Source organism: Aquarana catesbeiana, linkage group LG11, assembly GCF_042186555.1.
Source record: "Aquarana catesbeiana isolate 2022-GZ linkage group LG11, ASM4218655v1, whole genome shotgun sequence".
In the NCBI taxonomy this organism is placed as follows: domain Eukaryota; kingdom Metazoa; phylum Chordata; class Amphibia; order Anura; family Ranidae; genus Aquarana; species Aquarana catesbeiana.
In genome coordinates this window covers 119064852-119079713 of record NC_133334.1, presented here as the reverse complement: position 1 = coordinate 119079713, position 14862 = coordinate 119064852, and the positions used below count along the sequence as shown (strand labels likewise).

At 44.7% G+C, this 14862-nt stretch overlaps 1 protein-coding gene across 4 annotated transcripts in view; it reads right to left on the bottom strand.

Annotated features, from left to right (window-relative positions):
- Positions 1–14204, bottom strand: part of ZDHHC1 (zDHHC palmitoyltransferase 1) — a 96005-nt gene extending 81801 nt beyond the window's left edge. For 2 of the 4 annotated variants that reach the window (XM_073604952.1, XM_073604958.1), the window contains exons 1-2: positions 14058–14204; positions 979–1301 (exon numbers count right to left, since the gene is read on the bottom strand). The gene's annotated coding sequence lies outside the window, so the exon portion shown is untranslated. Of the gene's footprint in view, positions 1–978; positions 1302–13878; positions 14036–14057 lie in introns of those variants that run through there. The other 2 variants (XM_073604955.1, XM_073604954.1) reach the window with 2 other exon arrangements.
- Between the last annotated feature and the right edge of the window lie 658 nt (positions 14205–14862).

Below are 14862 nucleotides of genomic sequence, written 5' to 3'. Positions count from 1 at the left end.
ATGGAGGCCACTGTACTCTTAGGAACCTTAAGTGCAGCAGAATTTTTTTTGTAACCTTGGCCAAATCTGTCCCTTGCCACAATTCTGTCTCTGAGCTCTTCAGGCAGTTCCTTTGACCTCATGATTCTCATTTGCTCTGACATGCACTGTTAGCTGTAAGGTCTTATTCAGACAGGTGTGTGGCTTTCCTAATCAAGTCCAACCAGTATAATCAAACACAGCTGGACTCAAATGAAGGTGTAGAACCATCTCAAGAATGATCAGAAGTAATGGACAGCACCTGAGTTAAATATATGAGTGTCACAGCAAAGGGTCTGAATACTTAGGACCATGTGATATTTCAGTTTTTCTTTTTTAATAAATCTGCAAAAATGTCAACAATTCTGTGTTTTTCTGTCAATATGGGGTGCTGTGTGTACATTAATGAGGAAAAAAAATGAACTTAAAATGATTTTAGCAAATGGCTGCAATATAACAAAGAGTGAAAAATTTAAGGGGGTCTGAATACTTTCCGTCCCCACTGTATATGCAAGCCCAACAAGGAAGATTGTTATCGGAGACTGCAGCGCTGAGGAAGCTGCAGAACCAATATCTCTTTGGATCAGGGACAGGTAAGTATAGGACGGGTGGTGGAGGGCTTAGAATGGTTACAGTGCAGTTGCACTTTAATATCTCTAAAGTGTATTTCCACATTTGCAGCCAAATTAGGATAAAATCTGCTTTATATTTGTTACATGTTACCATTCCGTATAATTAAAATAATATATATATATTTTCTGTGCGTTTTACTTGGTCTGAGAATGCATGTTGTATCTGTAATGATTGTACAGTTAAAGATATTAAAAACATTTTTTTTTTTTAAATTATGCTGCTTATCTTTGTACTTGTTCTAAAAAAAAAAACCTCCAAAACAATGTGACAACAAACACACACAGCAGAAGAACAGCACTATGCACTAAGATAGAATTCAAACCATACCATTCTTCTTCCTCTGTTCACGCCTCATAAATTCATTTCTTTTCAGAGTTCCTTGTAGTATAAAACACACCACAGTCCATCCACCCCAAGATACCTTATCTATAAATGTCCTTATTATTCCTGAGCTCCTGGCAATTCCTCTCCTCTGTGTTCATCGCATCCTCACACTTCCTGGTTGTGATGCTGCTGGTCAGGTGTCCATGCTTTTGCCAATCAGGATGCTCACACTGTGCCTCTGCTTGTCCAGTCTCTTCCAAGCTTGAGTGTTTCCATGTCTCTGTAAAAATGTTCAGCTGGGTGTGATATACGAGTGGCTGGGTGGTCTTAAAAAAAAAAATGGCATTGTAAAATCACTGAGAAATAGAAACCTTGCGCAAATGCTTATAAAAATCATTTTTATTGGCAAAAAAATACACTTTCTACTGCATGCAAACATAATATCTCAAAATATCTGTAACATGAAAAAGACAAGACTATCATATTTATACATTTTAAAAATATATCCAACCACAAAATTGCATGCGCTTATAAAATACTCCTGAATACTGTACACAGTTAAATCTAAATAATGTCTCAAAGATTATTCTTCCATTCTGGGGCTCCAGGAGTTACTCAATATATGTCCTGCAATGGGTTTTATGCATCATTCTACACCAATCCTTACATAAAGGCATACCACACTTTTAGGTACACAATGGGACCAGAGCATGTATATAAAACGAAAATGTACTTCAATTCAATAACTTTTTTCACTTCTGTGGGGTCAGGGGCTGTAGAGGGGGCGATCAAGGCCATGGGCTGTAGTGGGGGGGAAGTTTATAGTACTGTACAGTACCCCACTTACGTTTAGGCAGCAACTCTGGGCTGGCTGGTGGGCAACGCTAGGCTGGCTGGCGAGAACTTTGCCTCTTAACTTGCAGCCATACTCGCGAGTGTACGTAAAGTGAGTGCACTTAAAGCAGGGTATGCCTGTATAGAAGTTTGTGTGTGTGCGTGTTCTATTTTGTAATTCTGTTATCTATAATCCAATTCATAAGGATCAGGGACACAGATTCAACATAATATCTTAACCACTTCAATACCAGATGCAGTCACTGTTTGGGATATTCTGGTATATTTTCCAGCAGTGCAGATTCCTGTAACCTGGATGGAGGTATTGGGGGATTTCTGGTTTCTAATGCCGTGTACACACGGGCGGACTTTTTGGCATCAAAGGTCCGACGGTCTTTTCGACTGACTTTCAAACGAACAGACTTGCCTACACATGATCACCCCAAAGTCCGACGGATTTGTACATGATGAAGTACGACTGGACTAAAATAAGGAAGTTGATAGCCAGTAGCCAATAGCTGCCCTAGTGTCGGTTTTCGTCCATTGGAATAGCATACAGATGAGCGGATTTTTCGACCGGACTCGAGTCCGTCTGAAAGATTTGAAACCTGTTGCAAATCTAAAGTCCGTCTGATTTTCGAGCGAAAAAGTCCGCTGTAGGTCTGATGAAGCTCACACACGATCGGATTGTCCGATGGATTGGTCGAAAAGTCTGCCCGTGTGTACACGTCATAAGTGTTCTGGTTTTGACAGCCCATTCATTTCAAGCACTTCTTTTTCAGATCGAGTTTGGTGGCCACAAATGCATGGAACACACCTTTTCTTACACGGCATTCCAGTGTGAACCGGACAAGCATGAAATGCGCCTGTCCCACAGCCACACCGCGTTCCAATATGAACCGTCTCCAAGTACAGAAAAGGTAGAAATCTGTAACAAAGTTTGTCAAAATCCCAGCAATGCATACAGATCACCCAGAGAAGTTTTTTTTTTTTTTTTTTTTCCTGGACAAAAGTGGAGTTACTCCTTAAAGGGGTTGTAAAGGTAAAAATTTTTTCACCTTAATGCATTCTATGCATTAAGGTGAAAAAACTTTTGACAGTAACGCCGCCCCCAGGCCCCCCCGTTTTACTTACCTGACGCCTCGAATCTTCGCTGCTCGTCCTCGTCATCTTCATTGCAGCTCAGCCTGGTCGCTGATTGGCTGCAGTGGATGGATTGAAAGCAGCGCAGCCATTGGCTCGCGCTGCTGTCAATCACATCCGATGACGCGGCGCGCCGGGGGGCGGGGCCAAGTGATACAGCGAGCGGCTATAGCCCCCGGCTGTATCACGGGAGCGCGCCCGCAAGCACTCACCACCATGCGAGGGAGCTCGCATTAAGGTGGTAAATGCTTGCAGGGAGGAGCTGAAACAGCCGCCGAGGGACCCCAGAAGACCAGGTTCGGGGCCACTCTGTGCAGAACGAGCTGCACAGTGAAGGTAAGTATAACATGTTTGTTATTTTTAAAAAAAAAAAAAAAAATTAACTTTACAACCCCTTTAATCACTTCAATACAGGGCACTTTCACCCCCTTCCTGTTCAGACCAATTTTCAGCTTTCAGCACCGTCACACTCTGAATGACAATTGCAGTCATGCAACACTGTACCCATATGACATTTTTATAATTTCTTTGACAAGATAGAGGTTTCCTTTGGTGGTATTTAATCACCACTGTTTAATTTTTATTTTTTGCTAAACAAAAAAAAAAAAAAAATACCGAAAAGTTAAAAAAAAAAAAAAAAAAAAAAAAAAATAAAAAATGTTTTTTTTAGTTTGTTAATAAAATTCTGCAAAGAAGGAATTCTTCTTAACTGATGTGTGCTGGTGAAGCTGCACTGATAATCAGGGCACCGAAGATTGTTGCCCTGATTATCAGTGAGCTGACAGCCTTGCTTTTTATTGGCACTCTTTTCCTAACACAGACACAGCGTGTGAGCAAAGGACTGCCGATAACTGGCAAGTCTGTTTACATGTGATTGGACACAGCTGATGACATGGTAAAAGACAGCTGCTATTGAGCCTTTACCTTTTGTCTGAATCTCACAGCAGTCAGATTGCGCCTGATGCGCGGCGAGGTTCTGGGAGGACATCTATGGACGCCGTCCCGGAACTATAGTACAGCGCTGTAGCAGTCTCACCCGAAGCCGACCCGTCCATCAGCTCCGGGTGCATGCACCGGCATCCTTCCTAAGGGAAACAGGAAGTGAAGCCTTGCAGCTTCACAGCCTGTTTTCTGGGACCCGTGTGTCTCCCAGAAGGCAGCGGGGAGGAAGGAGGAGGGACGAACATTGCATAGATCACCGCACAAGACTGCGGCAATCTTTCCCCGGAAGAGGGACCGGATACCTGGTTTTGACAGGTATCCACTCCCCCTGAAAGGTGCCAAATGTGGCACTGAAGGAGAGGGAGGAATCAGATCTGTGGAAGTTCCATTTCTAGGTGGAACTCCGCTTTAAGTGCAGTGTTGCTCCATTCTTAATGCATTCCAATGTCCTTCAACAAGGCAAGTCTCTGTGCTTTTATAACGTTTTTATGTACCTTAGAGCATTTAACCACTTCCTACCCTACACCAGTGTGCTGGACAATTTGCAATATTGTGCATTCTAGTACACATAATTTTCTTTGTGTAGAAGGTTATCACTTTGATTTTATGGAGTTGAAGTATCGCAGAAAGGACCACCTGTGTGAGGTTTTCTCTAGCTATTAAAGCTTACATACTGGTTTTGCATCCTGATGTTTAACATCACTGAGTTTTTAGGAGGTGCAAGTATGTAAACCAACCTTTATATATTCCTAATATTCCACGCTCTTCCACATACTTGTATAAAAAAGTATCCTGTTCTTTGTATTGCTTCCTTTGTGTGAATTCCCTGGTGTTCCTGCCATTCTCTCCTCTTTCCTATTAAAAACTGACCACACTAATTAGAACACACATTGGTCAGCTATGCTGGAAACTCAGTGTGCTCTCCTCCAATGATCAGACTTGATACCCCCTCCCCCCCTGCACAGACATCCTGTATAAGGGCCCCCAGAAAAGAGTCATGCGCAAACAGCCACAGAAAGGAATTGCTAAGGCCAAGAATAGACCGATTATATGAAAAAAAATCTGCGCTAGTATGTTATCAAAAGTAAACACAGAAGCTGTGCACTAAAACTTAAATACCAGGCCAATCAAAAATGTATGTCCTAAAAGTGCAGCGCTAAATAAAATCACCATATGCAAAATACCATATATGACAGTGCAAAACTTTTGAAGTGAACAGCAAATCCAATCAAAATATTATTCAATCCAAACATGTCCTTATGCAAAAGTGCATAAATTGATCACTAAAGGGCCCTTTCACACTGGGGCGAGCGTCGGCGGTAAAGCGCCGCTATTTACCATCGGTATGCGGCCGATAGCGGGGGGGTATTACCCCCCCGCTAGCGGCCGAGAAATGGTTAAAAACCACCGCAAAGCGCCTCTGCAGAGGCACTTTGCCGGCAGTATAGCCGCGCCGTCCCATTGATTTCAATGGGCAGGAGCGGTGAAGGAGCGGTATACACACCGCTCCGAAGATGCTGCTAGCAGGACTTTTTTTTACCGTCCTGCCAGCGCATGACTCCAGTGTGAAAGCCCTCGGGGCTTTCACACTGGAATGCAAGCAGCGGCACTTTCGGGTCGGTTTGCAGGCGCTATTATTAGCGCAATAGCGCCTGCAAACCGCCCCAGTGTGAAAGGACCCTAAAGTGCAAACAATTCATGCATGCCAGCGTCCCACACTGGATAGATCGATCCTGATGGTGCAGTGTTCAGACATTCACCGTTGTGACACCTTCACCATAAATCAGATGGGGCTTACCAGATCACCAGCGATCTTCCTTACTCAGGAAGATCATTCAGCGCTTATTGGGATCTCTGATCCTCAGATGGAAATCTGGAAATGTTCCCCCGCCAGCCTCACTGTCTCCCCCTTATGGTGACAAGATGATCCAGCTCACCATCTCAGAAGGGATGGATGGATGAATCCTCAGGTTAAAATGGGTAAAAAAAAAAAAACAGGGAGACTCAGTGTAATATGGTCTCAACCGTTTTATTTTAAAATCAGTGCACTTATATTTAAAAAAAATGCTGCTGGATGTAAATCTCTCCACTATAGCCAGTGCTATCCTTCAAACAGTCATAAATTTAAAAAAGCATCTGTGCAGCAACGTGTGTGCATCATCCCTACGATCATTTCGTTATTTGGAATGTCATCAGGGGTCACAACAGTGAATGTCTGAGTACTGCACCGTCAGGGTTGATCTATCCAGTGTGGGACACTAGCATACATGAATTGTTTGCACAGGAGCACTTTAGGGATTCATTTACGAACTTTGAACTTTTGCATAAGGACATTTTTGGATTGAATAATATTTTGATTGGATTTTCTGTCCACTTCAAAAGGTTTTGAACAAGAATAGACATATGATGGTCCTCAAGGCCCAACACTGATCAGACCAGACTGGGGAAGATGGGATTCGTCCCACAGAGTACAGCCCAAAAGGGAATCACCATCTTACACCAAGTGAAATACTCATCCAAAAGTGTAGGTAGACTTCCAAAAAAATCTGTTTTCTAGCTTCAAGAGCATAAGTAATTTGAACTGATGCCACAGAGGTACCAGAACATCCACAGCAAAGGCTAAGGGATTCCTGTGGTTGGAGACTATCCAGCAGTTTGTGGCTGAACCTGCAGGTTTCTCTAGATACCAGATATTGACTACAGGAAAGGTCCACCTGCAACAATTTCCACATTTTGGATGAACATGGCAGGCAGGCTGAACAAAAATTCCTGCCTGGGTCAAAAGCAGATCTGCCTTTTTGTAATTTGCAAGACATGAGATTTCATCTTGATGGTCAATGGAAGCCACCACTATAGCCCATATCCAGTATGGGGCAGATGCCCCCTTGGCCATGATCCCAGTAAGGAGAAACGTAAAAGTTTGCCAATCCAATAAAGAGATGAAAGAGTGGTCCCAGGACACAACTCTTAGATCCCTCTGGCCAAAAAAACATCATTGGTAGGATGAGGAGTTCAAGGACTCAGGATGGCTCTGAGCAACCAACATAAATCGACTCCCAGTCTAGGGGTTATGCCCCTATGCCAAACCTTCCTACTCATCTAAAGGGATAGGGTATACTTCCACATTAGCTTAACAAATGCTGTAGGAAGAAACAGATGGAGAATCAGGGAGAGGGAGAGACAGACTGATCACGATTCACACAACTGGGGTTAATAAAGCAAGATGCCAAACAGCGATATCCAACAGTACATACAGATATACAGTATATAAACATGTATAAGTGAGACTGCACCAACAGAATGGACTCACGAGCCAGCTGCAGAGCAGGAGGGAAAGATGACCGAGTGAGAGTGGAATACCCAAGGCCCTCATATAAAGTGAAGCTGGGTACACCCTGGTAGTTTTCTTTGTTTCACCTAGCAGGATCTAACCAAACAGATCGCAGTACCAAAACAAGCAATGTTGGTGCAGCGATCGTCCCGCTTTTGAATTCTGCGGACAGCACTCAACTGCTGGCTATTTTATATTTTACCTGTAAATGCACTTTAAGAATCTATCTATCTATCTATCTATCTATCTATCCATATTTTTTTCATATACATTTTTTCCAGCGTTTTTAAGAACCAACTTGGGAATTATTCAGTCCCTGAATAAAGAATACAGTCACTTTGAATAAAAAAATATTCAACTGCATATTTAATTTAGCAATTTTTAGTCTCCCTTATTTACTTTCTCTCTATTCTCTTTATTATTAATAGGGTAGGATTATTTTCTCCCTGACCCATTCTATTTACTCTAACTATATTGTCAAAAGTATTGGGCTTCAACACAGCTTCAACTCTTCTGGGAAGGCTGTCCACAAGGTTTTGAAGCGCATTTGTGCGGTCAGACACTGATGTTGGACGAGAAGGCCTGGCTCACAGTCTCCACTCTAATTCATCCCAAAGGTTTTCTATTGGGTTGAGATCAGGACTTTGTGCAGGCCAGTCAAGTTCCTCCACCCCAAACTCTCATTCATGTTGTTATGAACCTTGCTTTGTGCACTGGTGTGCAGTCATGTTGGGACAGGAAAGGGTCATCCCCAAACTGTTGGGAGTTGGGAGCATGAAATTATCTAAAATGTCTTGGTATGCTGATGCAAAAGTTCCCTTCACTGGAACAAAGGGGCCAAGCCCAACCCCTGAAATACAACCCCACACCATACCCCCCCCCCTCCACCAAAGGACCAAAGGATTTGGACCAGTGCACAAAGCAAGGTCCATAAAGACATGGATGAGTGAGCACGGGGTGGAGGAACTTGACTGGCCTGCACAGAGTCCTGACCTTAACCCAATAGAACACCTTTGAGATGAATTAGAGGGGAGACTACGAGCCAGGCCATCTCATCCAACATCAGTGCCTGACCTCACAAATGCACTTCTGGAAGAATGGTCAAACTTTCCCATAGACACACTCCTAAACCTTGTAGACAGCCTTCCCTGAAGAGTTGAAGCTGTTATAGCTGCAAAGGGTGGGCCAACTTCATATTGAACCCTATGGACTAAGGCTGTGATGCCATTAAAGTTCATGTCTGTGTAAAGGCAGGCGTCCCAGTACTTTTGGCAATATAGTGTAGGTGCTCTCTCTAAAATCTTTCTGTTGGGGCTCCATTAAAAAAAAAAAAAAGTTTACAGATTCTCTTTATTATGGCCCACTTATTCCTCGCACAAGTTTTAATGCAGGTTAAAGAAAAATTCTAGGTTGTTTTTTTTTTTTCACCTTGGACCAATGTTAAGCCCCATACACACGATAGGACTTTGTACAAACTTTCCCTTGGATTTTTGTACAAAGGGCGTTTGGCCATAAGTTTGTATTGCATACAGACTGCAGTTCTTTTCCAGCCAACTTTCACCAAATCACGTGGTTTTTCAGCTCTTTACCACCACCCTTTGGTCAACTTCTGTATTGTTGTCTGATATTGTGTCAATCTCGCCACTTTTATCGGCGAGATTGACACCTTGAGAGCCGGGTTCACACTGGTGTGGGGATCTGACTTGGATCCCCGCCAATGCCAGGCACTGTGTTTGGTATGAATCTTAAGGGGAACTCCACGCCAAATTTTAAATAAAAAAAAAAACGGCATGGGTTCCCCTCCAGGGGCATACCAGGAGGGGACCACGCCCTCTTATGAGATCACAGTCCCAGCATGCCCCGGGACTGTGACCTCATAGGGGGCGGGGTCACCGCCTATATAAGTCCATTGCGGAGCGCTCAGAGAGCATTCCAGCTGGAGAGAGCGTCGTGTCAACATCAGAAGAGAAGAGGGAAGGAGACGATCCAGAAGTCCGGGCCATCACTAGCAAAAGAGCGGCAGAAGATAGCGGAGGAGCCAGCAGAAGATCCAGACACTGGGAGAAGACGCCGGAGAGGCCCCCGAAGTCGGAAGACCCCCGGAGCTGCCTAATAAAAGTTACTTTAAAAACCTGTGTACTGTGTTTTTTTATTGACACTTTTTTCCCTAGGTGAATGGGTAGGGGGTACGATGTACCCCCTACTCATTCACAAAGGGTGGGAGGCTGGGATCTGGGGGCCACCTTATTAAAGGGGGCTCCCAGATTCCGATAAGCCCCTGGCCCGCAGACCCCAACAACCAACGGCCAGGGTTGTCGGGAAGAGGCCCTTGTCATCAACATGGGGACAAGGTGCTTTGGGGTGGGGGGGGCCACAGGGCGCCCCCCTCCCCCAAAGCACCCACCCCCCATGTTGAGGGCATGCGGCCTGGTACGGCTCAGGAGGGGGGCACTCGCTCGTCCCCACCCCCTTTCCTGACCGGCAGGGCTGCATGCTCGGATAAGGGTCTGGTATGGATTTTGGGGGGGACCCCCACGCCGTTTTTTTTTTTTCGTTTTTTTGCTCCAAAACAGCTAATTTGCATGTTTGTTGTCAAAAAGTCTGATCGTGTGTGCGGGCCTTTAGAGTACATATTCCATACCTAGCCAATCTCAGTGAAAGTGGAGAATCACTGTAATAGCCATTGTCACTACACTGATCCTTGCCGTCTTCCAGATCCTGGAATGCAAAAATGTCTTGCACCCTTCTCAATAAATGCAAAGTGATCTCCGATTGGACATCGTGGAGAGGCAGGGCAGTGACATCATAATAGGATCATGAAGTGTATGGTGCATTGAACAATCTTTTTGATCTTCCATTTAAATTTTTCTCTCGGACAGTAAATCACTATACAATATGAGCAAAAGAGGACAAACCTAAACAATCCATTCGATCTGTATCAAATGAGACAGGCCTTTAAGCTTGCCGTACAAGGCTCAGATTTCACCAAACGAAATTCAAGCTTTGGGTGACCCTGTTGGCACCAGTTTGACTAACTTAATTTTGAAAAACTGAAGGAGTCGGAAGGAAATTTCTGAGCCAAACTGACTGCAGCCAACCAAATGCAGTCACTGTTGGGGTATTCTGGTATAAATTTTCCAGCAGTGCAGATTCCTGTAAACTGGATGAAGGAATTGGGGGATTTCCTGTCCCTATGTGTTCTGGTTTTGACAGCCCATTCATTTCAAGCACTTCTTTTTCAGATTGAGCCAGTTTGGTGGCCACAAATGCATGGAACACACCTTTTCTCACACGGCATTCCAGTGTGAACCGCACCATAGCGCAGAAATAAGCATGAAACGCGCCTTTCCCACACTGCATTCCGGGGGTGAAATATCCCCAAGTGCAGAAAAGACAAATCTGCAAGGCAGTTTGTCAAAATCCCTGCAATGTACATAGATCACCCAGAGAAGATTTTTTTTTTTTTCCCCTCGACAAAAGTGGAGTTACTCCTTAACCGCTTTAATACCGGGCACTTTCACCCCCTTCCTGCCCAGGCCAATTTTCAGCGCTGTCACACTTTGAATGGCATTTGCGCGGTCAAGCAACACTGTACCCATATGAAATTTTTATCATTTTTTTCAGGCAGCTTTCTTTTGGTTCTATTTAATCACCACTGGAGATTTTATTTTTTGCTAAACAAAACAATTTTGAAAAAAACAAAAAACAAAACAAAAACCTTTTTCTTAGGTTTGTTATAAAATTTTTCAAATAAATATTTTTTTTCCCTTCACTGATGAGGCTACATTGATAGTTGGCACTGATAATAAGGGCACGGATGATCAGTGCCCTAATTATTTGTGTAAAACGTCCCGTCACACTTGCCGGTTACCATCTGTCCTCACGCTTTGACAGCGTGTGAGAAAAGGTATACTGGTAACCGGCCAGTTTGTTTACATGTGATCAGCTGTGATTGGACAAAGCCGATCACACAGTAAAGGGCCTTTACCGCGATCTGTGATCAGCTGTGTCCGAAGGGGGGTGCGTTGGCATGGCTCTGGTACGACATCCATGGACGGCCTCCCAGAACAGGAGAGCCTCGCTGTAGCCATTTTTTGGCTATAGCGCAGTTGTGAATTGGTTAACCACTTCAATACAGGGCATTTTCACCCCCTTCCTGCCCAAGCCAATTTTCAGCGCTGTAACATTTTGAATGACAATTGCGCAGTCATGCAACACTGTACCCAAATGAACACAGATCCATGGTCCTGCTCTGTAACGAGTGATTGCGAGTGCCCGGTGGTCATCGCAGCTGACGTGGACGAGCATCGGCTCCTCTGTGACGCGGCGGGTAGGGAAGTGCCGAGAAGCCGAGGACGTCATATGACGCCTGCCCAGGATGGGAGATCCCATCTGCAGACATCATATGTCTATGGGTGGGTAGGGAAGTGGTTAAGCTAGCCATACACTGATCGAAATGTGGTCACGCGGCAGAATTTCGATGGGTGTAGACGTCCCTGCTTGGCAGAAGTCGAATAAATGAGGGACATGTTGTGAAATGTTGCTTGATCAGCAGTTGCCAATGTCAGAATACAATCCCTTGAATTCATAAAGCCAATCTCCATGTTTCCTGGCACTTTAAATAGTTTGTTTGGATCAAGCTGGTCAAACAAACTATTGCCTCCAGTAAATGCTGCAGTGTCTCTAAGCACTGTATGTAGCTTCAGCTACATCCAGTACACAGCTCTGGGCTCTGGCTGTGAGACAGACTTCCCGTATTACACCCAGAACAATATAGAGTCAGTATGAGTGACACTCAGCAATTCATAGGCAGCTTTGTATTCTGTGAATGATTGGACAAGTCACAGAGCGTGATATTAGCCTGCCTCTCCGCCTCTGCCAATCATGTCACAGGATACCAAGCTGCCTCTGAATGGCTGAGTTTCGCTCAGACCTATTCCTATTTTGTTCCAAGTGTGAGAGGGGAAGTCTCTGCCTCACAGCCAGAACCCAGCAATGTATACTGAATATAGCCGACGCTACATATAATTCATACAGTGCTTATGCCGTGTACACACGGGCGGACTTTTCGACCAGACTGGTCCAACGGAACAAATCCGTCGGACAATCCGACCGTGTGTGGGCTTCATCGGACCTGCAGCGCACTTTTTCGGTGGAAAAAATCAGACGGACTTTAGATTTGGAACAGGTTTCAAATCTTTCCACCAGACCCAGTTCCTATCGAGAAATCCGCTCGTCTGTATGCTAGTCCGACAGACGAAAACCGACGCTAGGGCAGCTATTGGCTACTGGCTATGAACTTCCTCATTTTAGTTCGGTCGTACGTCATCATGTACTAATTCGTCGGACTTTGGTGTGATCGTGTGTAGCCAAGTCCGTTCATTTGAAAGTCCATTGAAAAGACCGTTGGACCTTGGATGCCGAAAAGTCCGCCCGTGTGTACACGGCCTTAGAGACACTGCAGCACTTAGTGAAGGAAACAAACTATCTAAGGCTTCATGTACACTTGAACTACTTTGACCGTGGCTGGGGGGGGAATTGTTCAGCGATTTTACGTGCTTTGTGGCCGGCGGTCAAAACGTTCCTATCCTGAGCGTGATTCTTCCGAGTTCAGGAGAGGGAAGTTAGGGGTGTTTGAACCTCCTCTAACCTCAGCAGCTCCTAAACAATCCCAAAAGCCTATGTGTACATAAAAATGCCACAAGCTCCTAAACTCAAGTTTAGGAGCTACTAGTGTACATGGAGCCTAAAGTGACAGGAAACCTGAACAGATTTTGTGAAAGTGTCTTGAGCATGGGTTCTGTAGCTCAGCCTGTGCCAAATCCACATACCGGTCTAAAACTTGTACTTAAATTTGGTGCATACTGCATCACTTTTAGAAAGCATGCAAGACACTTTTGCAAAATCTGTATACAAACTGTTGGCATTTTATTTTGAATTTGGTGCAGGTGTTGCGCCACAATGTTACATAGTTAGCCAGGTCGAAAAAAGACTAAAGTCCACCTAGTTCAAGCAATAAAAAGAAAAATCATACCCACAGTTGATCCAAAGGAAGGCAAAAAACCCCAGTAAAGCAGGATCCAATTTGCTACAGTAGGGGAAAAAAATTCCTTCCTGATCCCCCAAGAGGGGGATATTCACTGGATCAACTTTACCTATAAATGTAAGCAAATGTGGAGCAAACACAAAAAAAATTACATGTGGCCAGATGTTTTCTGTGCAGCCAACCTGTTCAAGTCAGCGATTGCACCGATCTGTGCAAATCTTCAATCGCATCCCAGAGTGTACATTAATGTGGGTCTGATGCAGTTCAGATCTGTGCATCGGGCCCGTATGGATGTACACTATGGCACACGGTTGCAGTGTGGCCCCATTCACCTCTTAGCAGCCCCAACAATGTGACGGGGCGGTCTGGCGCTTTTGGCAAGTTAAAAAAAGCACCACAGACTACCTGGTTTTGCTGACTGACAGTATCCAGGTAAAAGGACCTAAGTCATGGGTGCTCAACCTGTGGCCTTCCAATACTGTGGAACTACAAGTCTCATGAGGCATTGCAAGGCTGACAGTTACACGCATGACGCCAAAGCTGGAGGGCCATAGGTTGAGCACAGGCCCACCCAGATACTGATGATCATCACGTGTTTATAGCTCACCTGTATTCCTGGATGGAGCTATGCCTGCACCTCGTCAGTCCTATATCCTCTTACATCACTATATAGAAGTGCTGCCATGGTGACCAGTCTAAAATCATCCCAGTCAGTCTTCCTCCCCTTACAGGTCAGCTTGCAGTATGACACATAGGACAGTCCATCCCCTACAAAGTGTACAGTACCTTCTCTATGATCACCGTCTTTCTTATCCCACAGCTCCCAACAGACCCTCTCCTTTGTGTTTACCCTTCTCCTCCACTTCCTGGTTGTGAGTGATGCTGCCAGTCATGTGACCCCACAGCTTCCAATCAGGACCCTCCCTCTGTGCGTCCTCTTGTCTTTTCCAGGCTTCCTCTGGTGGTAGTCTGTTATTTTTGTATATATCCTCCTCCTGTACAATAAAGTAAAACCTTCCTCCCCGTCCAGCAATCTTTATAAAGTAATTGCGAAAAATCTAAAGTTTGGCCTGCTTGCATTCTCCAGTTTGTACAATGCACGTCACATCTTAGGTCAGAGCCTTGTGAAAGCTGTGAATGGATGCTGATAATCATCACACAGCCAGATGGTGAAGCTGCTTTTCCTCACAGGAGCTCTGGAATAATCAGCAGCAGGCTCATGTATTTCACGGTGTAATTACCATGTAAACATGCTGGACACATGTAATGTGTGAAATTTGTGACATTCCTCCATTAAATTGGAGCAGTGAGAGGCTGAAAATGTAAGCGTGTCATTAACCCCCTCAGCTTTCACAGCCAACCCCTTATGGGCCACTTAGCTATAGAACCATAGATTAGGGCTGGGTTCACACTATGTCAGGGGCACAGCAGGGGGTCCAGTGTGTACCCGTTCACCACTTCAGGTCCAAATATTTGCCTGAATTTGGACCTGAAACTGAGCCAAAGACACATTGTGCTCTGCGGCCGCCCCAGAGGTGTGTGAACCGGCTCCATTAACCACTTCAATACCCGCGTATAGTCAAATGATGGC